The sequence below is a fragment of the Mauremys reevesii genome, linkage group 19 (genome assembly GCF_016161935.1).
Source record: "Mauremys reevesii isolate NIE-2019 linkage group 19, ASM1616193v1, whole genome shotgun sequence".
Taxonomy (NCBI): domain Eukaryota; kingdom Metazoa; phylum Chordata; order Testudines; family Geoemydidae; genus Mauremys; species Mauremys reevesii.
The window spans coordinates 25,981,903-26,008,766 of record NC_052641.1 but is presented as its reverse complement, the minus strand read 5'-3'; the positions used below and the strand labels follow the sequence as shown (position 1 = coordinate 26,008,766).

The 26,864-nt window shown below is 44.4% G+C and overlaps 1 protein-coding gene and 1 long non-coding RNA gene across 22 annotated transcripts in view; one reads left to right on the top strand and one right to left on the bottom strand.

The window, feature by feature from the left end:
• Positions 1 to 26,864, bottom strand: part of RALGPS1 (Ral GEF with PH domain and SH3 binding motif 1) — a 343,816-nt gene that overhangs the window by 27,994 nt on the left and 288,958 nt on the right. The gene's annotated exons all lie outside the window — the stretch shown is intronic.
• The window catches only part of LOC120386740, a 118,557-nt gene that overhangs the window by 48,274 nt on the left and 43,419 nt on the right, over positions 1 to 26,864 (top strand). For all 5 annotated transcript variants that reach the window (XR_005589896.1, XR_005589897.1, XR_005589899.1 and 2 more), the window contains one exon: positions 24,621 to 24,740. This is a non-coding gene — a long non-coding RNA (uncharacterized LOC120386740). The remainder of the gene's footprint in view (positions 1 to 24,620; positions 24,741 to 26,864) is intronic.

The following is a 26,864-nucleotide window of genomic DNA, read 5'->3' as shown; positions in this document are numbered from 1 at the left end:
GCCAGGGACTGCCAGCACTGGCTGCTCCGGCCGCTTGGGGACCACCAGCAGCAGCTGCTCTGGCCACCCTAGGGACTGCCAGCAGCCTGGGCCACCTGAGCAGAGGCTAGGGAGGCTGGCCCTGTGGCTGCTCCAGCAGCAGCCAGTACAGCTGGCTGCAGGGCCTCCCAAGTGGTTGGCTGCAGAGTCACTCCAGCAGCGTCAGGTGTGGCTGTCCCTGGGGCCACCTGAGCAGCAGGCCCTGGAGCCAGCTACTTGGGCAGCCCTAGGGTGACCAGATGTCCTGATTTTATAGGGACAGTCCTGATATTTGGGGCTTTTTCTTATATAGGCTCCTATTACCCCCCAGCCCTGTCCCGATTTTTCACACTTGCTGTCTGGTCACCCTAGGCGGCCCTGACGTCAGCCACACTAGCCGCTGCAGAAGTCACGGAGGTTGTGAAAAGTCATGGGATCCGTGACTTCCGCAACCCCCATGATACACAAGGAGCCCTAATTATAATTCCTTTTGAGGAGACTAAAAGAGCTCTCACATCGAGCAGATATTATGACACCAAAACACTAAAAACTAAACCTGGTTAAAAAAATGGTGAAACCCTTCTTAATGTATACAAGAGGACTAGCTAACTCAGATTGGGGATAGGTTATGAAGCCTTTCACCTCTAAAGCATTTGTTCCAATCAGACTCATGTTGAGGAATAGCTGGCTTGTGGGGGAGGGTGAAAGCAGAAGGGGGATATGGGGCCTTTCATCTTAGGGCACCAGTTCAAATTTGACCATCTCATAGTGACTGACAGTCGTTGCTATTTCATCTGTCTTGTGAATATAAGAATGGCCACACTGGGTCAGACCAAAGGTCCATCCAGCCCAATATCCTGTCTGCCGACAGTAGCCAATGCCAGGTGCCCCAGAGGGAGTGAACCTAACAGTAACAATCAAGTGATCTCTCTCCTGACATCCATCCCCACCCTCTGACAAACAGAGAACAGAGACACCATTCCTTACCCATCCTGGCTAATAGCCATTAATGGACTTAACCTCCATGAATTTATCTAGTTCTCTTTTAAACCCTGTTATAGTCCTAGCCTTCACAACCAACTCAGGCAAGGAGTTCCACAGGTTGACTGTGTGCTGTGTGAAGAACTTCCTTTTATTTGTTTTAAACCTGCTGCCCATTAATTTCATTTGGTGGCCCCTAGTTCTTATATTATGGGAACAAGTAAATAACTATTCCTTATTCACTTTCTCCACACCACTCATGATTTTATATACTTCTATCATATCCCCCCCCCACTCTCCTCTTTTCCAAGCTGAAAAGTCCTAGCCTCTTTAATCTCTCCTCATATGGGACCCATTCCAAACCCCTAATCATTTTAGTCGCCCTTCTCTGAACCTTTTCTAATGCCAGTATATCTTTTTTGAGAGGAGACCACCACATCTGTACACAGTATTCAAGATGTGGGTGTACCATGGATTTATATAAGGGCAATAAGATATTCTCCGTCTTATTCGCTATCCCCTTTTTAATGATTCCTAACATCCTGTTTGCTTTTTTGACTGCTGCTGCACACTGCGGGGATGTCTTCAGAGAACTATCCACAATGACTCCAAGATCTCTTTCCTGATTAGTTGTAGCTAAATTAGCCCCCATCATATTGTACGTATAGTTGGGGTTATTTTTTCCAATGTGCATTACTTTACATTTATCCACATTAAATTTCATTTGCCATTTTGTTGCCCAATCACTTAGTTTTGTGAGATCTTTTTGAAGTTTGTCACAGTCTGCGTTGGTCTTAACTATCTTGAGCAGTTTAATATCATCTGCAAACTTTGCCACCTCGTTGTTTACCCCTTGCTCCAGATCATTTATGAATAAGTTAAATAGGATTGGTCCTTGGTCTGATCCTTGAACACCACCAGTTACCCTTCTCCATTTTGAAAATTTACCATTTATTCCTACCGTTGTTCCCGGTCTTTTAGCCAGTTCTCAATCCATGAAAGGATCTTCTCTCTTATCCCATGACAACTTAATTTACATAAGAGCCTTTGGTGAGGGACCTTGTCAAAGGCTTTCTGGAAATCTAAGTACACTATGTCCACTGAATCCCCCTTGTCCACATGTGTTGACCCCTTCAAAGAACTCTAATAGATTAGTAAGACATGATTTCCCTTTACAGAAACCATATTGACTTTTGCCCAACAATTAATTTTCTTCTATGTGTCTGATAATTTTATTCTTTTACTATTGTTTCAACTAATTTGTCCAGTACTGACGTTAGACTTACCGGTCTGTAACTGCCAGGATCACCTCTAGAGCCCTTTTTAAGTATTGGCGTTACATTATCTATCTTCCAGGCATTGGGTACAGAAGCTGATGTAAAGGACAGGTTACAAACCGTAGTTAATAGTTCCTCAATTTCACATTTGAGTTCTTTCAGAACTCTTGGGTGAATGGGTGAAAGGAGGTTATTGTCTAATTCCAGTGCCTGATGAACTGGTCCATATCACAACTGATCTCCCTAATGGTAGTATCTGTAGTGAGACTACTGAATGAACAGGAAACAGGTTATCCTGAGAGGTAAGATAGGGTGGGGAAGCTTGTATAGCTGCTGCCAGTGCTGCTGTAACTATTCGATGGATGAATAGAGAATTTCAGTCCCCAGCACTAAATTCAGTCAAATTTAAAAGAAAGTAATGCATATTTCATCAAACTGTCCAGGATGCTAAGCAGAGACAGAACCCAGAAAATGCTGTTTCTTCTCCCTACAGGAAATTCCTGCTCTTCTTTCAGGAGGGGATTGACACCTCGTTAGTAGATTATTTATAGTTTCTTTTGTGGGGAGGTGGGTCAGTAGAAGTGATTCCTTTTAAATGAAACCCAAAAACTATTGCTTTTTGTGTTTGCTGTAACTAATCAGGGTCGGAACACTATTATACTACAAGACACATGCTCATATTGGCATGCTTCTTCCTTTATACAGTGTGGCTCGGAAGGCAACATTTGAGAATCAAATGCACATATTGACTTGCCTTCTGGTATTTTATTCCTTTACATACAGAAAAAAATTGGAAACTTCCAAATAAAACCCACAGAAGTCCTATTATTAATTTCTGCAGTCATTCACAATGTACAGACTGAATGTAATCAAAGCTACAAAGCCAAGATAGTTAATTTAACTATCAAACAACAGTATAAATTCCCTGTCTGAATATGAGTTTCTCTTTTATTTATTATTTAGAAGTAATGCTTTGAGAGACGCTTTCTCCAAACATTAGTGGACCCTATTACATTCCATTATTGACATAAATAATTTAAGGATGATCAACTAGAAATATCCAGTGAAAGTAATACTGCAGGCCCTGCTTTATTGCCTGGTACAAAAAACTTCTATAATGAAGATGATTATGAATATCTGTCAAACCAATATGGGTGCTGTTCACTGTACTCTAATCCCTCAGATGTTCAGTCAACTGGAGCTCATTTCAGGATTCTTATACTTGTGTGAAATACCTGGGTTTCTACTTGTAACTGAATATAGTTAGCATCTAGTAATTTGATCCATTTTTGTCAATCATTTTAATCCTCTACAGACCATAGTTGTCTTACTGCAATGAAAGTGTCTGGCGCTTTTTAGTGTATCGGTAAAAGCTACTTATACAGTACAAGCATTTAGATGAGAAAGTAATGACGGATTGGGAACCTGTTTTTGAGCAGCCTCTTCATTTGATTTGCTTATTTTTCAATAAATTATTAGAAATAATTATTGAAAGGAGACTAGAACGTTATGAATTAATGTAAAATTGCTACTGTTAATGAAATTTAGCACTGAACTTGTAAACAACTATCCTTAGTTTTCATCCATAAATGGCTAGGACCTCCATTTAACATCCTATTTTACAGATGACCCCTCCAGCAGCATAGTACACCCTGGCATAATGCTGGAACACTGAGGTCAGTACTGACTTGGAAGAAAAGATATTCCCTATTGAATCACCAACATAAATTTCTGCAGAATCTGGCTTTTTCTTGGATTTTGCGGAATAAAATGCATCAGCTCTAAATTGATTCCAAATACAGATTAATAATGATACATACATACAAATAAACAAACAAAAAAACTGAAAGAGTTTACCAAGACATTTCTAAGCTTTTAAGCCAAAAACAGCTCATAAAACTTGAACCCGATTTAAACCCAGTGCAAATCCATATCTTAAGATGCCATTTTTGACTCAGCTCCAGAAATCAATGCACCCAGCATTTATTTTATCCAGTACTGTTGTAACACAGGGCTTTGTAACTGGAAGAAAATTTCCCCAGGAAAGGTCTGCAACGTGGATCCATGAATTATTCAGTTAAATCTCACCAGCATTGTATCAATCAACAAAGCTTGGTCTTGTGAATAAAAGTCCGAATCAATGCAGAGCCCAGAAGCTGCACACATTCACTGCACACGTAGATCAGCTCTATATAAATGCATAATGCAGCTCTCTCCTCTTAGACCACTGGTAAAAGCACCTAAAAAAAATCATATCCACTGTATGACAGCATACCTATACTATACAAAGACACTTTTGAACCTTAACTTCATGAAAACAAAACCAATTTTTCATTGGAAGACTTAAATCCACTTTGTGCCAGTGAAAGTTAAACTGCTGCTAAATTCAAGCTTTCCAATTTCAGCTGTTGGTGTTAGTGCTATTTTAAAAAAATTACAATTATATTTTTATAATGTGGAAAATATATATTTTTTACCCCAAAGGAGGAAATATTTGTATTTGCTCCAACTTTCAAAAAATGTCACCTTCAGGCAGACACAAGGCCTGTGACAGTTAACGAAAGTTTCAAGAGAATGAAAACAGCTGGCTATAATGATAATAATGCTCATGCAACCTATAGCGCTCCAGCTATAATAATGCCTGCACACAGGAGTAAACTGTCAGACTTGTATGTGAATATTAAGAGTCTCAGTTCCCTAATGCTGACCATGAGAAGTGAATCATTCTTCAGTGGAGAACTCAAGGATTTGGCTGCACAACTCTTACTAATAGTAAAGAGGGGCTTAAGTTACCCTTTGAAAACAGAGCCCATTGGCCCAACTCTTATTTTCATACATGTGGATGGGTGTTCTTCACAGTGAATTTTGCAACACAGCTGCTTTTTTTGCATATGCACAATCAGAGATGAATGCCTATGAATAGAGCTCTATGTGGATACAAAATTTGTATCTGCATCTGATCTATGATCCGCAAATATGGTCTGATATCCACATCCAGATGCAGATATCCCTGGATATAAAGTGGATATCCACAGATTTGCAGGGGTCTCTCTCTGAATTTTACATTAAAATCAGTCCATTATTATTAATCTGTACTTCAGTAGTGCATAAGCAGTTCCAACCCCATTGTGCAAACCATTGTAGAAACACATCATAAAGAGATATTTTCCACCAGAAAGCATCAAGGTGCTTTTTTGAAACTGACAACATGGTTGCTTTTCAACATATCATTTAAGAGCCCTAACAACAGTGCTTCCATAGAAATATCAGTGAATTTCACCATTGACAAGGGGAGCAGAGCAGACTACTGATTTGAATGTGGTACTACCCCAACCTGAAAGAGCTTTGCTGTTTTGCCTAGCCTTCAAACATGACTCTATATGTTATTCTAATCTAGTGATTAGATTACTCTCATGTGGAGGCTTGACCAATATAATTTGTTGCTTTGTTCTTCTGAAACAGTTTTTTTTTCTTCCCTGCAAATTAAAAAAAAAAAAAAGTCTTTGGAATCCGGGGGGTGCGGGGAAGCAACCAAAAAATCTTGGGTTTGGTTGAAAAAAAAAAATCTGTTGCTCAACATTACCCCCAGCAAGAGACTACTCTGTAAAAAGAATAAACGTCATGTAATTTATTAGGGTTTATTTCAGAGTGTAGACTGCTATCCCAGACCCTGCTTGGTGTGTTGCAAATGCCTAGCCTTGTTGCTCAATAATAAAGTTCCAGTCTCTAAATTCAGTTGAGATCAAGTGATTTTTGGTGTTTTTTTCCATTAAATGAGATCATCTGCTACTGAAAAGTCTCCTATTTATTCTCCTTGGCCCCTATCCTAGTGCATACTGTTACCATGATTGCTATTCTATCATTATGGCTTTCAGGGAGACAAAGCACTTTTAGCAGGATTTTCCAGTCACCTGGCATGGAGAAAAGCAAATTTGGTTTTCATTATTTCTCAACATCATTGTCAAGACTATGCTGACATGTACAAGAAAATAATGTATAAAACTATCAAAACATTATTAAAAAAACTGTTTACATTGTGTAACTTGAGAAACACAGAAGAATGTGATGAGTGCTGTTTAGAGAACTGTGGCAAGAGCATTTGGAAAAGTTTACCACATATCTTTAATATCCCAGAGGATTATACTATTTTTCCTTTGCATAATTTTTCCATGAATAATCTTCCAAATGTTATAAATGAATGTTGCTTTTACAACCTTTTATTAAAACACAGGAACACATACAGTCTCCAGAGGTTAAAAAAAAAGTTATAGTCCATTTATTTTCTTCTAAAAAAAATAATCAACAAATAAACTAGTAAAAAATATTCAGAGAGAAGCATTCACCACTGGCTAGGATAATAGAAAGAATACCAGAGACTTTTCAGGGAGATAATTTTCAACTTTCATGCTCCTCTCTGTATATTTTCTACTAATTTATATGTTGATTTTTGTTTGAGGAGAAAATTAATGAACTATTTTTTTTAACTCTAGAAACTATGTGTGTTCACATGTGTGTGTGTGTGTAAGAAATAAAACTGATATTCACCAACTCTGTTTGCTAAAACTTACTGTTGACATTCAAAGCCACAGGGGCCTAGGAAAAACTTGCCAGTATGAATTTACTGTTTAGGTTTGGGTTACAGTTGAAACTTTCAAATAACATAAGTACCTACAAAACAGACTACAAGTAAGAACTTCAAAGAAGAAATCTGACTGGGGAAAATATCAAAGTTGGCACAAGAAGGGTTAACTCTAGAACTGTAGCTACTGCAAAAGATTAGTTCTTCAAGTGCTTGCTCATATAGATTCCAATTAGGTGTTAGTGCGCTGCGTGCACGATCGTCGGAGAATTTTTACCCTAGCAACACCCAGTGGGTCGGCTGTGGAGCCCCCTGGAGTGGCACCTTAATGGCACTGGATATATACCCCAGCCGACCCAGTGCAGAATGGGTGGGTTCTTCGCACGGTGGAAAAGGGATATTCTCTCCAGTTTTCTTTCTACCCTCCCTCCCATCCTCCCTTCCCATCCCTCTTCAGGGACCCCTCTCACGAGCAACTCCTTATACAGGAGGTCCAAACGCTCCGTCCTTGGGAGCAATCGAGGAGGTTCCAAGGGAGCTAAGGGGCAGGGGTTTTTACTCCTGCTACTTCCTAATCCCCCAGGCCAAGGGTGGGCTTCGACCCATCCTAGATCTGCGCGGACTCAAATAATTCATGGTAAAGTTGAAGTTCCACATGGTTTCACTGGGGACCATTATTCCTTCACTGGATCCTGAGGATTGGTATGCCGCTCTCGACATGAAGGACACGTACTTCCACATAGCGATTTACCCGCCGCACAGGCGCTTCCTCCGCTTTGTGGTCAATCATGAACACTACCAATTTGCTGTCCTTCCCTTCAGCCTGTCCACGGCCCCCAGGGTGTTCACCAAGTGTATGGCCATCGTGGCAGCCTACCTTCTTTGTCAACGAATCCAGGTGTTTCCTTATCTCGACAACTGGCTCATTCGAGGCGAAACCAAGGACCAAGTTCAATCCCATGTTCGGTTCGCCCTAAGCACGTTCCTCCGGCTGGGTCTCCTGCTCAACAACGGAAAGTCAATTCTGGAACCAACCCAGAGAATAGAGTTTATTGGGGCAGTCTTGGACTCCAGACTCGCCCGTGCTCTCCTGCTGGCCGCACGCTTTCAGTCAATGGCGAGCATCATTGGCAGCCTCCTAAACTTTCCAACTTCCATGGTAAAGACATGCCTTAGCCTTCTGGGGCACATGGCTTCGTCCACTTACATAACCAGGCATGCCAGACTTTGGTTTCGCACGCTTTAGGCCTGGTTATCAACAGTTTATCGACCAGGTCGAGACAGCCTGAGTATGGTAGTCACTGTCCCGGAATCGGTTTTGACTTACCTCCATTAGTGACTGGACCCCATGTTGGTGTGCGACGGGGTACCATTTCACAACCCACAACCTTCCTTGTACCTGGTCACAGACGCATCATCTCTGGGATGGGGTGCTCACCTCGGGGAGCTCCAAACACAGGGCCTGTGGACCACATCCTAGCTGACTCTGCATATCAATGTACAAGAACTGATGGCAATACGTCTAATGTGTCAAGCATTTTGCGAGCACCTACATGGCCGTTGTGTTGCACACCTCACAGACAACATCACGGTCATGTTCTACATCAACAAGCAAGGGGGAGCCCGGTCATCCCCCCCATGCCAGGAGGCCATTCACCTGTGGGAGTTCTGCATAGTCCACTCGATACATCTGATGGCGTCATTTCTCCCAGGGGTCCAGAACATGCTGGCAGACCGCCTCAACAGGTCCTTCCAGCCTCACAAGCCGTCGATTCATCCAGATATCATCCACTCCATCTTCCTGAGGTGGGGGTTTCCCCAGGTCCACCTATTCACCTCGCACATCAATCGGAAGGGCCAAGAGTTCTGTTCTCTCCAGGGGCACTCTCAGGGTTCCCTATTGGATGCTTTCCTACTTCTGTGGAAAGACCAGCTTTTCTATGCCTTCCCTCCATTCCCATTGGTCCACAGGGTCATACTCAAGCTGTGCAGGGACAAGGCATGTATGATTCTGGTCACCCCAGCATGGCCCAGGCAGCACTGATACACCACACTCCTGGAGTTGTCGGTAGAGTCTCCGATCACGCTCCCACTGTGGCTGAACCTGATCTCACAGGACCACGGATGACTCTGTCACCCCGACCTGCAATCGCTCCACCTTACAGCGTGGATGCTGCATGGCTAACTCAGTCAGAGTTACTCTGCTCACAATAGGTGCAGCAGGTTCTGTTAGGCAGCAGGAAACCCTCGACTCGAGCCACGTACCTGGCTAAATGGAGGTGTTTCTCCTGTTGGTGCAAGCAGCGTGACACACTCCTGTTGCAGGCATCGATACCTCTCATCCTAGACTATCTCCTATCCCTAAAGCAGCAGGGCCTGGCGATATCATCTGTCAGAGTGCACCTGGCAGCCATCTCGGCTTTCCATCCAGGAGAACGTGCTTCCTCTGTCTTCTCCAACATTAGATTTCTGAAGGATTTAGATCGCCTCTACCCACAAGTGCGACAACCGGTTCTGGCATGGGACCTTAACCTGGTCCTCTTCAGGCTCATGGGACCCCCGTTCGAGCCAATGGCTACCTGCTCACTCCTTTACCTGTCTTGGAAGACAGCCTTCCTTGTAGCCATCACTTCAGCGAGACGCGTATCTGAAATCAGAGCCCTCACATCGGAGCCGCTATATACTGTTTCCCATAAAGACAAGATGCAGCTTTGCCCCCACCCTGCCTTTCTCCCCAAGGTGGTATCAGCTTTTCATGTGAATCAGGACATTTTTCTCCCGGTCTTTCATCCGAAGCCGCACACTATGCGGCAGGATCAACGTATGCACTCTGGACGTTCGTAGGGCCCTCGCATTCTATATCAAGCGTACTAAGCCGTTTAGGAAAACGACCCAGCTCTTCGTTGCAGTGGCCGACCGGATGAAAGGCCTACCGGTCTCCTTGCAACGCATCTCCTCTTGGATCACGGCCTGTATCCGTGCTTGCTACGACTTGGCCGGTGTCCCGACCCCACGCCTCACCATCCACTCCACAAGGGCCCAAGCCTCATTGGCCGCTTTCCTGGCCCAGGTTCCAATTCACGAGATCTGTAGAGCTGCGGTTTGGTCATCAGTACATACCTTTGCTGCTCACTATGCATTAGTTCAGCAGTCTAGAGACGATGCCACATTTGGTTCAGCGGTTCTGCACTCAGCAACGTCTCACTCCGACCCCACAGCCTAGGTAAGGCTTGGGAGTCACTTAATTGGAATCGATATGAGCAAGCACTCGAAGAAGAAAAAACGGTTACTCACCTTTGTAACTGTTGTTCTTTGAGATGTGTTGCTCATATCCATTCCAATTTGATGAATTATAGCATAATTTTTTAATCTTATGTCATGTGTGTGCAGGGAATAAAGAAGGTGCTATTTGCTTTTGCCGTAAGATCCCTTTTATTCTGATAAAAGAATTGTTCTGGAGGAATACTGTATAGGATAAAAAGCATAGTAGTTTCAAACCCAAAAGTGGTAAATCATTTGGAAACTTCACTATTTTTCCCCCTTTTTAGGTTTAGTAATTGCCATAGAGGATCAGATCACTAGTCCACCTAACCTGGTACTCTTTCTCAGACAGTGGTTAGTCCTAGGTACTCCACAGGAAGGTGCCAGGACTTAGTGATAATTAAAGTCTTGAGTTTGTTCTAACACATCTAGTTTTGATGTCTCAATCTTTAACATTTCCTCATTTAAAAAAAAATCTGAAATGAGTAATCTGCTCCTGGGTGAAGTGATTGTCCAGTGACTGGGTATATAATGAAGGTTACCCTTATATGCCATCACAAGGCATATGCTTCATTGCCATCCTCTCCCTTGACACTAATGTGTTCTTCTGCATCGTCAGCCCATGAAGACTTTGCTGTGACCCTGACCAGGAGGTTTAGGGGTTACTCTGACCTACCCAAGGTGTGACCCCCAAGACTAGTAGTGGGCAGGAATGTCTCACTCTTCCGATAGGTCTGCCCACTGCCCAAAATAAAGAGTATAGCAGTAGGAATACATTACAAACCACCTGACCAGGAGGGTGATAGTGATTGTGAAATGCTCAGGGAGATTAGAGAGGCTAAGAAAAACCAACAACAATGGGGGATTTCAACTATCCACATATTGACTGGGAACATAGCACCTCAGGATGGGATGCAGAGATCAAATTTCTAGACACCATTAATGACTGTTTCTTGGAGCAGTTAGTCCTGGAACCCACATGGGGAGAGGCAATTCTTAATTTAGTCTTAAGTAGCACTCAGGATCTGGTCCAAGATGTGAATTTAGCTGAATCACTTGGTAATATCAACTATAACGTAATTACATTTAACATCCTCATGGGGGGGGAATACAAAATAAACAAAACAACGCACCTCATTAGCATTTAACTACACAAAAATAAGTAGGCCAGTTAATAGAAATTAAAAGGAACAATCACAAGAGTGTAATGCTTGCAAGCTGCATGGAAACTTTTTAAAGACACCATAATAGAGACTCAAATTATATGCCTATTCCCTCCCCCACCAAAAAAAAGGACCCAAAATAAACCCACCACCAGAGCTAAACAACAAAGTAAAAGAGGCAGTTAGAGACCAAAAGACATCTTTGAAAAATTGGAAGTCAAATCCTGCTGAAGACTGTGGAAAGAAACATACACTCTGACAAGTCAAATGTAAAAGTATAACTAGGCAGGCCAAAAAAGAATTCGAAGAGCAACTAGCAAAAGACACAAAAACTAACAGCAATTTTTTTTAAAGTACATCAGAAGCAGGAAGTGTGCCAACCAGTCAGTGGGGCAACTCGACAATTGAGTTGCTAAAGGAGCACTCAAGGAAGACAAGGCCATTGTGGAAAAGCTAAATGAATTTTTTTATTGGTCTTCCCTGCAGAGGATGTGAAGGAGATTCCCACACCTGAGCCATTCTTTTTAGGTAACAAATCTGAGGAACTGTCCCAAACTGAAGTGTCAATGGAGGTGGTTTTGGAACAAATTGATAAAAAGTAATAAGTCACCAGGACCAATTGGTATCCACCCAAAAGTTTTGAAGGAACTCAAAATATGAAATTTCAGAACTACTAACTGGTATGTAACCTATTGCTTAAATCAGCCTTTTACCAGATGACTGGCAGATCGCTACAGTAACACTAATTTTTAAAAAAGGCACCAGAGACAATCCTGACAATTACAAACCAGTAAGCCTAACTTCAGTACCAGGCAAACTGATTGAAACTATAGTAAAGAACAGAATGATCAGACACATAGATGAACACAATATGTTGAGGAAGAGTCAAGGTGGCTTTTGTAAAGGGAAATCATGCCTCACCAATCTACTAGAATTCTGTGAGAGGGTCAACAAACACATGGGCAAGGGTTATCCAGTGGATATACACCTCTACCCTGATATAACGCGACCCGATATAACACGGTAAAGCAGCACGGGGGGGGGGGGAGGGGCTGCACGCTCCGGTAGATCAAAGCAAGTTCGATATAACACGGTTTCACCTATAACACGGTAAGATTTTTTGGCTCCCGAGGAAAGCGTTATATCGGGGTAGAGGTATAGTACTTGGACTTTCACAAAGTCTTTGACAGGTCCCTCACCAAAAACTCTTAAGCAAAGTAGGAAGCCATGGGATAAGAGGGAAGGCCAGAGGATCAGTAACTGGTTAAAAGATAGGAAACAAAAGGTAGGAATAAATGCTCAGTTTTCATGGTGGAGACACGTAAATAGAGGGGACCCTCCAGGGATCTGTATGAGGACTAGTGCTGTTCAACATATTCAACGTTGATCTGGAAAAAGGGGTAAACAGTGAGGTGACAAAGTCTGTAGATGATACAAAATAACTCAAGGTATTTAAGTCCAAAGTGGACTGTGAAGAGTTACAAAGGGATCTCACTAAACTGGGAGACTGGACAACAAAATGGTAGATGAAATTCAGTGTTGATAAATGCAAAGTATTATACATTGGAAAACAATCATAACTATACACAAAAAATGATTGGGCCTAAATTAGTTGTTAGCACTAAAGAAAGAGATCTTGGAGTCATTATGGCTAGTTCGCTGGAAACATCTGCTCAATGTGCAATGGCAGTCAAAAAAGCTATGTAAGAAAGGGACAGATGACAGGAAATATCATAATGACACTATATAAATCCACGATATGCCCACACCTTGAATACTGTGTGCAGTTTTGGTCATTCCATCTAAAAAAAGATACATTAGAATTGGAAAAAGTACAGAGAAGGGCAATAAAAATGATTAAGGGTATGGAACAGCTTCCATATGAGGAGAGATTAAAAAGACCGAGACTGTTCAGCTTACAAAAGAGACGATTGAGGGGGATATGCTAGCAGTCTATAAAATCATGGATGATGTGGAGAAAGTGAATAAGGAAGTGTTATTTATCCCTTGACATAACACACAAACCAAGGGGGTCACCCAATGAAATGAACAGGCATCAGGTTTAAAGCAAACATAAGGACATACGTCTTCACACAACGCAGTCAGCCTGTCAAACTCATTGTCTGGGGTTGTTGTGAAGGCCAAAAGTATAAATGGGTTAAAAAAAGAATTAGATAAGTTGATGGAGGATAGGTACATCAATGTTTGACTGATATCTGAGGGGTGATTTATACAGTCTCTCTGAATGGGCCAAAGAGAGGAACCTGTGTTGACGTAGGAGTGCTTTGGCCTGTAGCAAGTCAAGGTCAGTCCCTATGAATTCCAGGTGCTGAACTGTAGTGAGGGTTGATTTCTGGGTATTGATCTGTGAGTCAAGTTCTGTAAAAAAAAGTCTACTGTGGTTTCGGTAACCCATCGAGCCTCTGTGACGGAGCAGACTCTGAGGAGACAATCATCCAGGTAGGGGTAGATCATGATCCCTTGGGAACATAGGTGAGCAGCCACTAATGAGAGAATCTTGGAATATGCTCTTGGGGCCGATGAAGGCCCGGAAGTGAATACTCTGTACTAGTAGTGGTCTTATCCTAGGTTAAATCTGAGGAACCGTCTGTGGGAAAGTAGGATTAAGATATGAAAATAGAAGTTCTGAAGGTCAAGGGCCAAAAATCAGTCTCTCTGTTCCAATGCTGGAATGATTGTTGCTAGAGTGATCATCTAGAATTTTTATGCTTTCACAAGCTTGTTGCGTGCTCTGAGGTCTAGTATGGATCTCCAACCTCTCTTCCTCTTAGGTATTAGGAAATAGTGAGAGTAAAAGCCTTTGCCCCATAGATGTTGAAATACTGACTCTATGGCTCCTAGCTGGAGAAGGCTATTTATTTCTTGTCATAGTAAACTCTTGTGAGAAGGGTCCCTGAAGAGGGACAGGGATAGGTGTTGCAGAGGGGGAAGGGAGGTAAAATGGGTGGAATACCTATTGTGAATAATTTCCAAGAACCATCGGTCCGCTCTTTTGCGTTCCCAGGTACTGCAGAACATGGCAAAATGGTAGCCAAATGGGCAGGATAGATTGATCAGCTGTAGTGGTTGACAGGTGTAATCTGTTGGCACCTTGACCAACACATCAAAATTGGTGTTTGGAGGTGGATGAGTGTGAAGTGGAAGGTTGTGTGCCTGATGGGTTTATGCTTGGGGAACTTAGATTTCTTCCTCTGAGGTCTGTAAAAGCACTGGGTTGGATATTGAGAGGTGCCTGGTCTGTGTTGGGGCTGCCAACTAAATTTTCTCCTTTGCCCAGGCATATAGATCCCCAATGAGTGGTGCGTGCCCCTGGAATCTTTAAGGGTATGGAGAGAGGCATCTGTTTTCTCTGCAAAGAGATTGGTGCCTTCAAAGGGAACGGCTTCAACAGTCGATTGCATCTCTTCAGGGAAGCACAAAAGGTGTAACCATGATGCATGTTGCATAACCATCACTGTGAAGGTGGACCAGGCTGCAATCTTGACTGCATCGAGGGCAGACTGTAGCACTATTTTGGCTACCAGTTGTTCTTCCTGTATGATAACTTAAGTGGTTGTGCTATGACTCTGGAAGCTGATCAATAAAGTTGCCAAGTTTTGAGTAGCTGACGTTATACTTTGTCGTTAAGACTTGATAATTGGCTATTCAAAACTGAAGCATGGCTGAGGAATAGGCTTTCCTTCCAAAGAGGTCATAGCACTTCCAATCCCTATCATAGGGGATGGATCACATTTGGTGCTGACAACTCTGGGAGTTTATCATGTCAACAACTATGGAGTTGGGGGCATGGTGAGAAAAAATAAATTCCATCTCCCTACCTAGAACGTAATATTTTTTATCAGCCTGCTTATAAGTAGGCATCACTGATGCTGGAGTCTGCCATATGGTTTCGCAGGGTCCAGGAGAGCCTCGTTGATGGGGAAGGCTATTTTAGAGGTCGAAGAAGAATGTAATATGTCCAGGAGTTTGTGATGGATGTCCTTGACTTCCTCCAAGGATATCTGTAGTGTATCTGCAACCCTTTATGCCAAGTCTTGGAAAAGCCAGAAATCATTGGCTAGGGATGGGGGGAAGGGGACATGACAGCCTCATCTGGGGAGGAGGAGGAGAGGTTGGTTCTTAGAGTCACCTCTTCCTCGATTCCATCCTCCTGTTCCGGGGGTTCCAAGGTTCTAGACACTGTAGCAGAGCGGGTATGTCTCGGGGGCTCATGAGCAAGGCTGGGAGCTTGAGAAGCATGAAGACGATATGCAGTCCATGGTGGTGGTGGAGCTGCCTGAGGGTATACTCAAGGAGCCTCTTGATAGGGGGCACCATAGGGAGCATTGGAGGAGTAGTGAGAAATGGTCTCCTCTGGTTTGCTGTCTGACTCTTCACTCGAAAGTGGGGTTGCATGGCAGGATACTGGAGAAGACTCTCACAGTAGGAGACTCGGTGCCAAGCAATGTTCCCTCTAATTTTTTTCATCCATGTGCAGAATAAATTGTGTTATGTGCACCGAGGTATGTGCGGATGTTTGCCACCAGTAGAAAGAAAAAAACCTAGATACAATATATATTTTTAAAAATTTACCATAGGGATAATTACTCCAGCCATGACAGGTTATGCATTTTAGAACTCACTACTCAAAGAATTAAATTTAAGTGTAACAGAAATAAAAACTATGAAATGCACAGACCAGTCAAAATGCTAAAATAAAACACTTTGAAAGAATAAAATTACAGAGAATATATGTGCATTGCAGGAAGTACCAATAAGTAGCAACAATAATACAAGTATCAGAGGGGTAGCCGTGTTAGTCTGGATCTGTAAAAGCAACAAAGAATCCTGTGGCACCTTATAGACTAACAGACGTTTTGCAGCATGAGCTTTCGTGGGTGAATACCCACTTCTTCGGATGCAAGACTTGCATCCGAAGAAGTGGGTATTCACCCACGAAAGCTCATGCTGCAAAACGTCTGTTAGTCTATAAGGTGCCACAGGATTCTTTGCTGCTAACAATAATACAAGTATGTGTTGGGAAGTGAATGTGAAAGAAACAGAGAGAGAGAGAGAGAGAGAGAGAGAGAGAGAGACCGACCGTGTGAGCTGGCTGCTGGGGAAAGGGAAATCTCAGAAAAAGAAAGGCACTCAGTCACTCACCATTCACTGCAGAAGCTCCGAGTCCTGAGTCTGGCTGTGTTCCCTCTCCCCTGCTCTGTGGAGATGGGGGACACCTTGACATCAGTACCCTCTTCCCGCCCCCGCACTCTGCACAACCAGCAGGAGGGTCCCAGGACTATCTGCAGGATGGAGCAACATGTCGGGAGGGGCACCTGAACACATGCCGGCTGTGCAGAGCTCTGCTAATCAGCTGGGCAGCATTTGAATCTCTCCTGGGTGACCACGCAAGCATGCAGCTTATAGGGAACACAGGTGCTAAGGTCCTGGTGCTGAGAAGAGGAGACACCGATATGTCTGATACCTGGAAGTCTCTTGAGTGCCGGAATTCTGGTGGTGCCTACTGACCTGGTGCCACTGGTGGTACAGAGAATCTCACCTGTACCTACTGCTCCACTGCCGGATAGGGGTGTTGCTGATGGTACAGAAGGTACATTGCATACCGGTAGCGTCGTCTTATTAGAGTACCATTCAGACCTATCTTTGTCAGTTTGTACCATTGACTTGGTGCCTGTGTTCCTCAGTTCCTTCGGCATGTAAACGGTACCTGCCACTCCAGATCTTTGTGAGCTTGGGTACCGGGCTGGGATTGTCTTGGTGCCAATGGTACCAATGATACTGAGCATGCTGGAGACCTTTTGCGGCTACCTCGGGGCTCACTCTGGGGACTTCCTGCTCTCTTTTTCAATGACTTTAAGAGAGGGGTCCCCGGCTGATTTCTTCAACCCACATTCCTTGGATGTTGAGGGCTGTGGGGAGACTCATGTCTGCCAAGTAATTCTCGGTGCAGGTCCAGGGAAGGTTGGAGGGTTGACTCTATGAAGATGATCTTCCGTCACAACTCCCTGTCCTTTCGAGGCCTGAGTCAGGTACCGGGCAAATTAGTCGACACAATTGTTAAGAATAAAATTGTCAGACACATAGAAAAACAAACTGTTGAGCAATAGTCAACATGGTTTCTGTAAAGGGAAATCGTGTCTTACTAATCTATTAGAGTTCTTTGAAGGGGTCAACAAACATGTGGACGAGGGGGATCCAGTGGACATAGTGTACTTAGATTTCCAGAAAGCTTTTGACAAGGTCCCTCACCAAAGGCTGTTACGTAAATTAAGCTGTCATGGGATAAAAGGGAAGGTCCTTTCATGGATTGAGAACTGGTTAAAAGACAGGCGGGAGGGATAGCTCAGTGGTTTGAGCATTGGCCTGCTTAAACCCAGGGTTGTGAGTTCAATTCTTGAGGAGGCCACTTAGGGATCTGGGGCAAAAAAATTGGTCCTGCTAGTGAAGGCAGGGGGCTGGACTCGATGACCTTTCAAGGTCCCTTCCAGTTCTAGGAGATTGGTATATCTCGAATTATTACCTTTATTACAGGGAACAAAGGGTAGGAATTAATGGTAAATTATCAGAATGGAGAGGGGTAACTAGTGGTGTTCCCCAAGGGGCAGTCCTCGGACCAAACCTATTCAACTTATTCATAAATGATCTGGAGAAAGGGGTAAACAGTGAGGTGGCAAAGTTTGCAGATGATACTAAATTACTCAAGATAGTTAAGACCAAAGCAGATTGTGAAGAACTTCAAAAAGATCTCACAAAACTAAGTGATTGGGCAACAAAATGGCAAATGAAATTTAATGTGGATAAACGTAAAGTAATGCACATTGGAAAAAATAACCCCAACTATACATACAATATGATGGGGGCTAATTAGCTACAACAAGTCAGGAAAAAGATCTTGGAGTCATCGTGGATAGTTCTCTGAAGATGTCCACACAGTGTGCAGAGGCGGTGAAAAAAGCAAACAGGATGTTAGGAATCATTAAAAAGGGGATAGAGAATAAGACTGAGAATATATTATTGCCCTTATATAAATCAATGGTCCGCTCACATCTCGAATACTGCGTACAGATGTGGTCTCATCTCAAAAAAGATATACTGGCACTAGAAAAAGTTTAGAAAAGGACAACTAAAATGATTAGGTGTTTGGAATGGGTCCCATATGAGGAGAGATTAAAGAGGCTAGGACTCTTCAGCTTGGAAAAGAGGGGACTAAGGGGGGGATATGATAGAGGTATATAAAATCATGAGTGATGTGGAGAAAGTGTATAAGGAAAAGTTATTTACTTATTCCCATAATACAAGAACTAGGGGTCACCAAATGAAATTAATAGGCAGCAGGTTTAAAACAAATACAAGGAAATTCTTCTTCACGCAGCGCAGAGTCAACTTGTGAAACTCCTTGCCTGAGTTGGTTGTGAAGGCTAGGACTATAACAGTGTTTAAAAGAGAACTGGATAAATTCATCGTGGTTAAGTCCATTAATGGCTATTTGCCAGGATGGGTAAGGAATGGTGTCCTTGTTCTCTGTTTGTCAGAAGATGGAGATGGATGACAGGAGAGAGATCACTTGATCATTGCCTGTTTGGTCCATTCTCTCTGGGGCACCTGGCATTGGCCACTGTCGGTAGACAAGATACTGGGCTAGATGGACCTTTGGTCTGACCCGGTACGGCCGTTCTTATCAGTCTGTTTCTGGAAGAGACCACACTTCTGTGAAATGTGGCCTTCCCTGAGGCACTGTATGTAGTGAGAGTGCTTGTCTGCCACAGGAATGGCCTCTTTGCAGGAGATGCACTTCTTGAAGCCTGGTGAATCAGGCACACCCTTTTGGGTGGAACGGGTCCCCAAGGAAAAAAAGCGGGGAAAATAGTCTTCTTTTTCTCCCCCATCCCCTTCAGTTAGGGCAGAGAAAAATAAAGAAAGGACTACACTAAGGCCATGGCTACACTTGCAAATTTGCAGCGCTGCAGCAGGGTGTGAAAACACACCCTCTCCAGCACTGCAAATTGTGGCACTGCAAAGCGCCAGTGTGGTCAAAGCCCCAGCGCTGTCCGTTATTCCCCACAGGGAGGTGGAGTACGGACAGCGCTGGGAGAGCTCTCTCCCAGCGCTGGCGCTTTGACTACACTTAGCGCTTCAAAGCGCTGCCACGGCAGCGCTTTGAAGTGCAAGTGTAGCCATAGCCTAAGACTAAGGAGACTAATTAACTACTAAAATGCTAAAGAAGTTAATGATCGCAAATGAACTGCTGATGGCTCCATCTCTAGCCAAGCATGGTTGAGAAGGAACTGAGGTGGGGTTAGAAGAGAGGCAGAGCATGTGTGGACCTAATGGATATTGCTACCAAAGTTCTCCGATCGGCAGCACAGGGACGCAAGCACACCTACAGAGGAGCACCTATAGGGACACTACTTGAAGAAAAATAATCTATTTTATGTTCAAATGACTCCAGAATATACTTCCCTCCCCATACACCCATTAATTTGTTAGGCCATCTCTGAAAGGACTTTCTCCATAATCCTTACTATCTCTTTCACATATCACATCAATTTGGAATATGAATAATCTGCACGAAGAAAACTTTTTAAAAACTCTCCCAAATTTTTTTGAATGGATGCACAATAACTTCCACAATCTGATTCTCTTTTGATGCATGCTTTGTATTTATATTCATGCCAGCTAAACCCACAAATTTAAAGGGTAATTCAAAGACCTGGAGACTGAGTTCCCATACAGTGCCAGCATGACAACTGAAAAGCAGGCCAAACTTTTTTAACGTATTCAACTAAAATGAAAAACTGACCACCAATCAGAAAATGTAAATTAATTATTAAAAATTACACAAAATACATCTGAGGAATGTACTTTCCCCCTTCCATTAAGTAAATTTCATGGTGTATGACACTGCAATGTCAGCTCCGGTGACTGAAATTCTTTATTGATCCTCAGAACAAGTTCAATACAGGAAGGGAGCTTCTTTCACATTGTGTTCCCACCTCTTACACAGAGGGACTCTGTACTACAATCAGGTGGTGTGACTGTAGATCAGGTAGGCATACCCAAGCTTTCATCTATCTAGATCAAAGTTAGCTTGAACAACAACACAGTTAGCTCAGCTATAGCAGGGATGGTGGCATGGACTAGCTTCCTGTGTATGACCCTACCCAGGAACCTAGGTACATAATGAAGCAGCTAGATTGGGCTCCCATGCATGCTGGGGCTAGAATGCTACTGTCACTAAAGCTTGACCAAAGCTAGCTCAGCCTACATGAGCTACAATCACACCTCCTGACTGCAGTGGAGACATACCCTTAGTGTGACAGGGGAGTTTAGTCTCATGGACCATTCAGCTCTGGCCTCCCTTCTGAAACTGCCAAGAAGGGACCACCTGGTGCCAATTTTGTGATGTGATAACATATGGGGAATTTGTCAAAGTTAACATAATAAATGTCAAATAAAATATAAAAAGGACCCTAAAGGAGACTGTCAGGCACCAATGCCTCAGAATTGTATATTAGGTGAGCTTCCCTCGCTATATGTCATCATAAAGGTAATGGCTGTAGCTTCAGATTTTACTTTAATGGATTTTGACAATTACTGAATAATTTTCTGTACCTGTCTTCTAGTGGGCTAAGTACATTTACCTTACTGATGCTTCCCCCAACAGTTATGACAACACAGCTAGCAGAAAGTTGTTAAGTTAAAAGGAAATGCATTATCCATGCTTGCGTAAAACTATCTTTAAAAAAAAATATTTCAGGTGGACACTATGACTCAACTGAGGCAAAAGATGGTGGTCAAATCTCTTGCCCTCTGGGTATAGTATACTTTCATAAAGTATCCAGGAGATTAAAGTCTATGAATTAAAATAAAAGTTGAAAATCAATTAGGACATTGAAGAAAATTGTTTATGTTGAGAAGTGAATCCCACATAATAAAATGGTGAAAAACCAAAGAGTGGTTGTTCTTTCCTTGGTGGCTGTATCAGATCTATTTGCTGTTACAAAATCTTGTTCTCAATTTTATTTTAGGAAGCTTTGGTTCTGCACAGATTTTTTTTTAAAGACAATTCTTAGTAGCAAACGTAGTGATTGATAAAAATGTCTTAAATTCTACACATTTCTTGATTGATGTGAATCACATTCAAAAATGGGTTCTGAAGATTTGCATGGAACACAGTGCTCCACGGCAGGCTTATTAGACTACGTTTCATACAAGTATAACTTTTTCTTTCTAGGCTGTAAACTTCTGGGAGAAAAAAAAAAAAAGGTGAGAGCTTATCCTAGAAGCTCAGTCAATACTACTTTAACAACAGCACCAGGAAAGTGGTCACCTAAACCATGAGGCAGCAATTGAGGGGTTGCAGGAGGATTAGACAACTCTCATTTCTACAAAATGACTGGCTGTTAAAGCACTCAGCACAAACTATTTATTGGTTACTGAGGCAACCATTAAAACAAATAGCAAAACTAAATGTCAGACTAAGTGTTTACATGGAAAATTATGCTTTCCTTTGAATCTAAAATACTGGAAGTGCCATACAGATTACATCACCAGTGTAGTACATCTACTGCCAAAAGGTTACAAATGTGCAAACATCCTGATATCTCTGCCTTTCCAGTTGTATGGCTTTTTGTATGTTTTTTTTTTTTAAACTCTTAAGTGTCACTTGCTCTCGGGCTAAAAAAATCATGCATTAAAATAATAAGCTACTTACATTCTTCAGCCACTTCCAGGGCTGACCATATTGAGCTGAAGTCTATCCCCAGTTACAGCTGTGCAAATAAAACTGTTACCCACTTTTTTTCATAACGATTGTTCTTTGAGATGTGTTGCTCATGTCCATTCTGTTCTAGGTATGTGTGCGCCCACGTGTGCGGTCGTCGGAGATTTTTGCCTTAGCAGTATCCATAGGGCCAGCAGTGGCTCCCCCTTGAGTGCCGTGCTCGTGCGTTGGTATATCAGGCGCTGCTGGCCCTAAGCCCTCTCATTTCCTTCTTGCCAACAACTCCAACAGAGGGGCAGGAGGGTGAGTAATGGAATGGACATGAGCAACACATTTCGAAGAACAATCGTTACGAAAAAGGTGGGTAAGTGCTGTTAATTCTTCAAGTGCTTGTTCATGTCAATTCCATTCTAGATGACTCACAAAAGCAGTATCAACAGAGGAGGGTTCAGAGTTCATGGTCTTGCCGGTTGCAGCACTGCTCTGCCAAAGCCAGCATTGTCTTGAGCTTTCTGGGTAAGCGCATAATGAGACACGAATGTGTGGACAGACAACCAGGTAGCAGCTCTACAGTTCTCTTGGATTGGTACCTGTGCCAGAAAGGCTGCTGAAGATGCTTGTCCTCTAGTTGAGTGTGTCATCATGATTGCCAGCGGAGGCACTTTGGCCAACTCATAGCAGTAACGGATGCAGGCTGTGATCCAGGACGAAATCCTCTGAGCAGAGACCGGGCGACCTTTCAGTCTGTCTGCCACCGCAACAAACAACTGTGTTGACTTATGGAACGGCCTTATTCTAGCTATATAGAATGCCAGCACCCTCCTGACATCCAGGGGGTGTAGTCTGTGCTCCTCATCTGATGCAAGAGTCTTTGGAAAGAAGATGGGCAAGTATATGTCCTGGCCAGTATGAAACTGGGAAATGACCTTGGGCAGAAATGATGGGTGTGGTCGCAACAGGACGTTATCCTTGTAGAAGACTGTATAAGGCAGCTCCGAAGTAAGCGCCCTGATCTCAGACACCCTGAAGGCCGACATTATCGCGACCGGGAATGAAACTTTCCAGGAGAGAAACAGGAGAGAGCAGAAAGCCAGAGACTCAAATGGAGACCCCACGAGCCTCGACAGCATGAGATTCAGATCCCAGGAGGGACAGGATCCTGGACGTGCAGGTAGACACGCTCCAGACCTTTCAAAAACTGTGCCATCACGTCGAGTGAAGATTAACCTGTGTTGGAATGGAGGATGGAAAGCCGAGATAGCGACCAGGTGGACCTTGATCAATGACAGGGACAAACCTTGGAGTTTGAGGTGCAGCAGATAATCTATGATCTCCTGCAGCATGGCCCAGCACGTGAATCTTTTCCATTTAGCCAGATAAGTTGCTCTGGTGGAGGGTTTCCTGCTACCCAGCAAGACCTTCTGGACAAGGGCTGAGCCATGCAGTAGCCAAGCCATCAAATGCAGCGCTGCCAGGTTCGGATGCAAAAGGCTGCCATGGTTCCGTGACAGTAGATCTGGCCAGACGGGCAGCTGCAGCAGGGTGGCTACCAAAAGGCTCGGTAACGTGCTGAACAAGTGCTGAAGAGGCCACGCAGGGGCTATTAGGATAACTTTTGCCCTGTCTTGCCTGATCTTCACAAGCACTCTGTGAATCAGCGGCACTCGCAGGAAGGCATACATCAGCGCCCCTGACCATGGAATGAGAAAGGCATCTGACAGCAAGCTCCTGTCCATTCCCCAGATTGAACAGAACACGTGGCATTTTCTGTTCTGCCTGGATGCAAACAAGTCCACCTGGGGAGTCCCCTGCCTCTGGAAGATTATGCTGACCACCTCTGGATGGAGTGAATTCATGGCGAGAGGAGTAAGTCTGCTTAGGTGATCCGCCAGGACTTTCCTGGATCCAGGTAGTTGCGTGGCTATCAAATGAATGGAATAACGCACACAAAAATCCCAAAGGTGGAGAGCTTCTTGACAAAGGGACGAAGACCTGGCACTGCCCTGCCCGTTGATGTAATACATCACAGCGGTATTGTCCATCAGGACCTGCACCGCCTTGCCCTTCAGATGGGGCAAGAATACCTGGCAGGCTAGGCTAACTGCTCTGAGCTCCCTGATGCTGATGAGGAGGGCAAGATTGTCCCACAACCAGCGACCCTGGGTACTCAGCTCACCCACATGGACTTTCTAGCCCAGGTCCAAAGCATCGGAGACCAGGGTCAGCGACAGGGATGGGGTTGTGAAAGGGACTCTCTCCAACACCAACCCGGGTTCCAACCACCAATCCAGGGATGACCAGATGTGGTCTGGCCTCCTGACTACCCGGTCTAGGTTGTGCCTGTTGAGAATGTAGACAGACACCAGCCATGCTTGCAGGGGCTGGAGATGGAGCTAAGCATGGCTGATCACATATGTACATGTGGCCCAACAGCCGAGGTGAGCAGGTGGTTCTTTACATGGGAGATCAGGTTCGACATGGCCTGAAAACATGCTTCCGGAAGGAAGGCTCTGGCTCGCGTGGAGTCAAGAACTGCCCCCGATGAACTCTATTCACTGGACAGGCATTAAGGTGGATTTTTTCTCATTTATTAACAGGCCTAGGTCGCAGCAAGTGGAACACACCAGAGCGAGGCTTCTCTGCAGTTGCTCCTGAGACCTGCCCTTGATGAGCTAGTCATTGAGATACGGGAAGACCTGGACCCCTCGGAATCTCAGGTAAGCAGTCACTGGCGCCATACGTTTTGTGAACATTCTGGGGGCAAATGAGAGGCTAAAGGGCAGCACTGTGGAGGCCCCGGGGCATTATCGCCAATGAGGGAGGTAGGTTTAGAGGTGGGTGTGGTCTTCTCTTCCCCTATCTCAGAGTGCAACACCAATAAGGCCACTGTGCTGCCACTGTCTGTGCTGCGAAGGAAGTGTCATTGATTTTGATGTGGCCTCGGGAGCCCAATTGCACTGATGGAGTCTGGGCAAAGGGCTGAACTGCTTTTCTGTGTTGGAGGAATCCCCTTCCAGTGACTATGGGGGGCCGCCGACACTTGCGTCCACCTGCTGACCATCACCACTGGAGACCTGTGCCTGGAGTGACAGGATTGGTGCCAGTACCGAAGGGACTGGTGCCAGGGCCGGGGGGACCGGAGTCATGATGGCAAGTACTCCCATGGGCCAGGCGACTGACATCTACGCCGAGAGGACAATCTGCGGGGAGGGCGAACGGTGCCGGCAATACGGAGACCGGCACCTCCCCTTAGGCAATCCGCATAGATACGGCGGGGATCACGATCGTGGTGAATGAGGGCAAGCTCCAGAGAATCTGGACTCCAACTCTGGAGATCTGCAGCGTGGAGGAGAGCACTGTCTTGTCTCAGGGATCAGCAGTGCTCCACTGCTCCCTGCGGGGTCTTAGCAGCTGGCTTGCCCTCGTGGGGAGCCTTTGCCATTTCCTGTGGCACGTGCAGTTCTGGCTGACGCCTCTCCTCTCTCAGCGCCATCAGGGGTTTGGGTCCCCTACCACTCCTGGGAGTCGGTGGTGGATCCTTTAAGGGGCTAAGGGCCCTGACTGGGGTGGCACGTCCACATGGCTCCGAAGTGGCAGGGTGGCCCGAACTGGGTCCTTTGCCCTACGTCCCATGGTCCTTCTTGCTCAGAGCTAGGGAGCCATGCTTCTTTGTTTTCTTTTTGGGCACTGGTGACAGGGAGTGGTGCTGGGTGGCACCCGATGCCGGGGGTGCACTGCACACCGAGGCTGAGGTACTAGGCGAGTGTTGGTGAGACGGCTCGGAAGCCAGACAAAGGGCAGTCTCCATGAAGAGAGCCCACAAGCAAATATCCCGCTCTTTCTGAGTCCTGGGTTGAAAATTTTTACAAATACGATGCTTGTCCTTCACATGTGATTCCCCCAAGCACTTGAGGCAGCTGCTGTGGGGGTCACTTACAGGCTTAGGCCTGTTACAGTCCATAAATTGCTTAAACCCCAGAGACCGGGACATGCCCCCACTTAACACCAGTTAACACTAACTACTATAAACAAACTATTTACAAGGCCCTAAGGCTCAAAGTCAGAAAAGATAAAACCGCAAACCCTTGCTATGTAAGGAAAGGTGCTCTGACTAACCACCAAGGGCGGTAAGAAGGAACTGAGAGGGTATAGGTCCAGTGGCACCTGATATACCAACGCATGAGCACAGCACTCAAGGGGCGACACAGCTGGCCCTATGGATACCACTAAGGCAAAAATCTCCGACGACCGCACACGTGAGCGCGCATACACCTAGAATGGAATCAACATGAGCAAGAACTTGAAGAAGAACCCTGATTTCTGGGGAGTTACTATGGATCTATATTGAGGTAAGAATTTAGCCCATTTACTCCTTTGTCGGTAAGTATTATGGGGCCTCAGTAGTGAGGGATTTCTCCATTTTGAAGCACAGTGGAAACACAAGAAATAACAGAACTTATCTATGACTGAGCCCTGACTACTGCTCTAAAAGCGATGGGCTTCATCCTCAACACTGCCTCTGAAGAACCTGCTCATCTGACTCCCACTACCAATGCACTCTAAAGGGGAGATGTACAATGTTGACCCTTGAATGAAGGGGTTGTTAAAAATATCAAGATTCCCCTTTGGGAGCTCACACTCCAATGCTTGGGAAACTCTCACATGGATCCATTTAACATTATATAAAATATGGATCAGGTCCCTACTGTTAGGCAAAATAGACAAAGTTTTTGTAAAAACCAAACTTTCTATGTTCTGATTAGCTACTTTTCAGAGTGACACTGAGATCGCTAGAAGAACACATGTAGCTATCTGTACTGAACATTGCATTCAGTGATGTT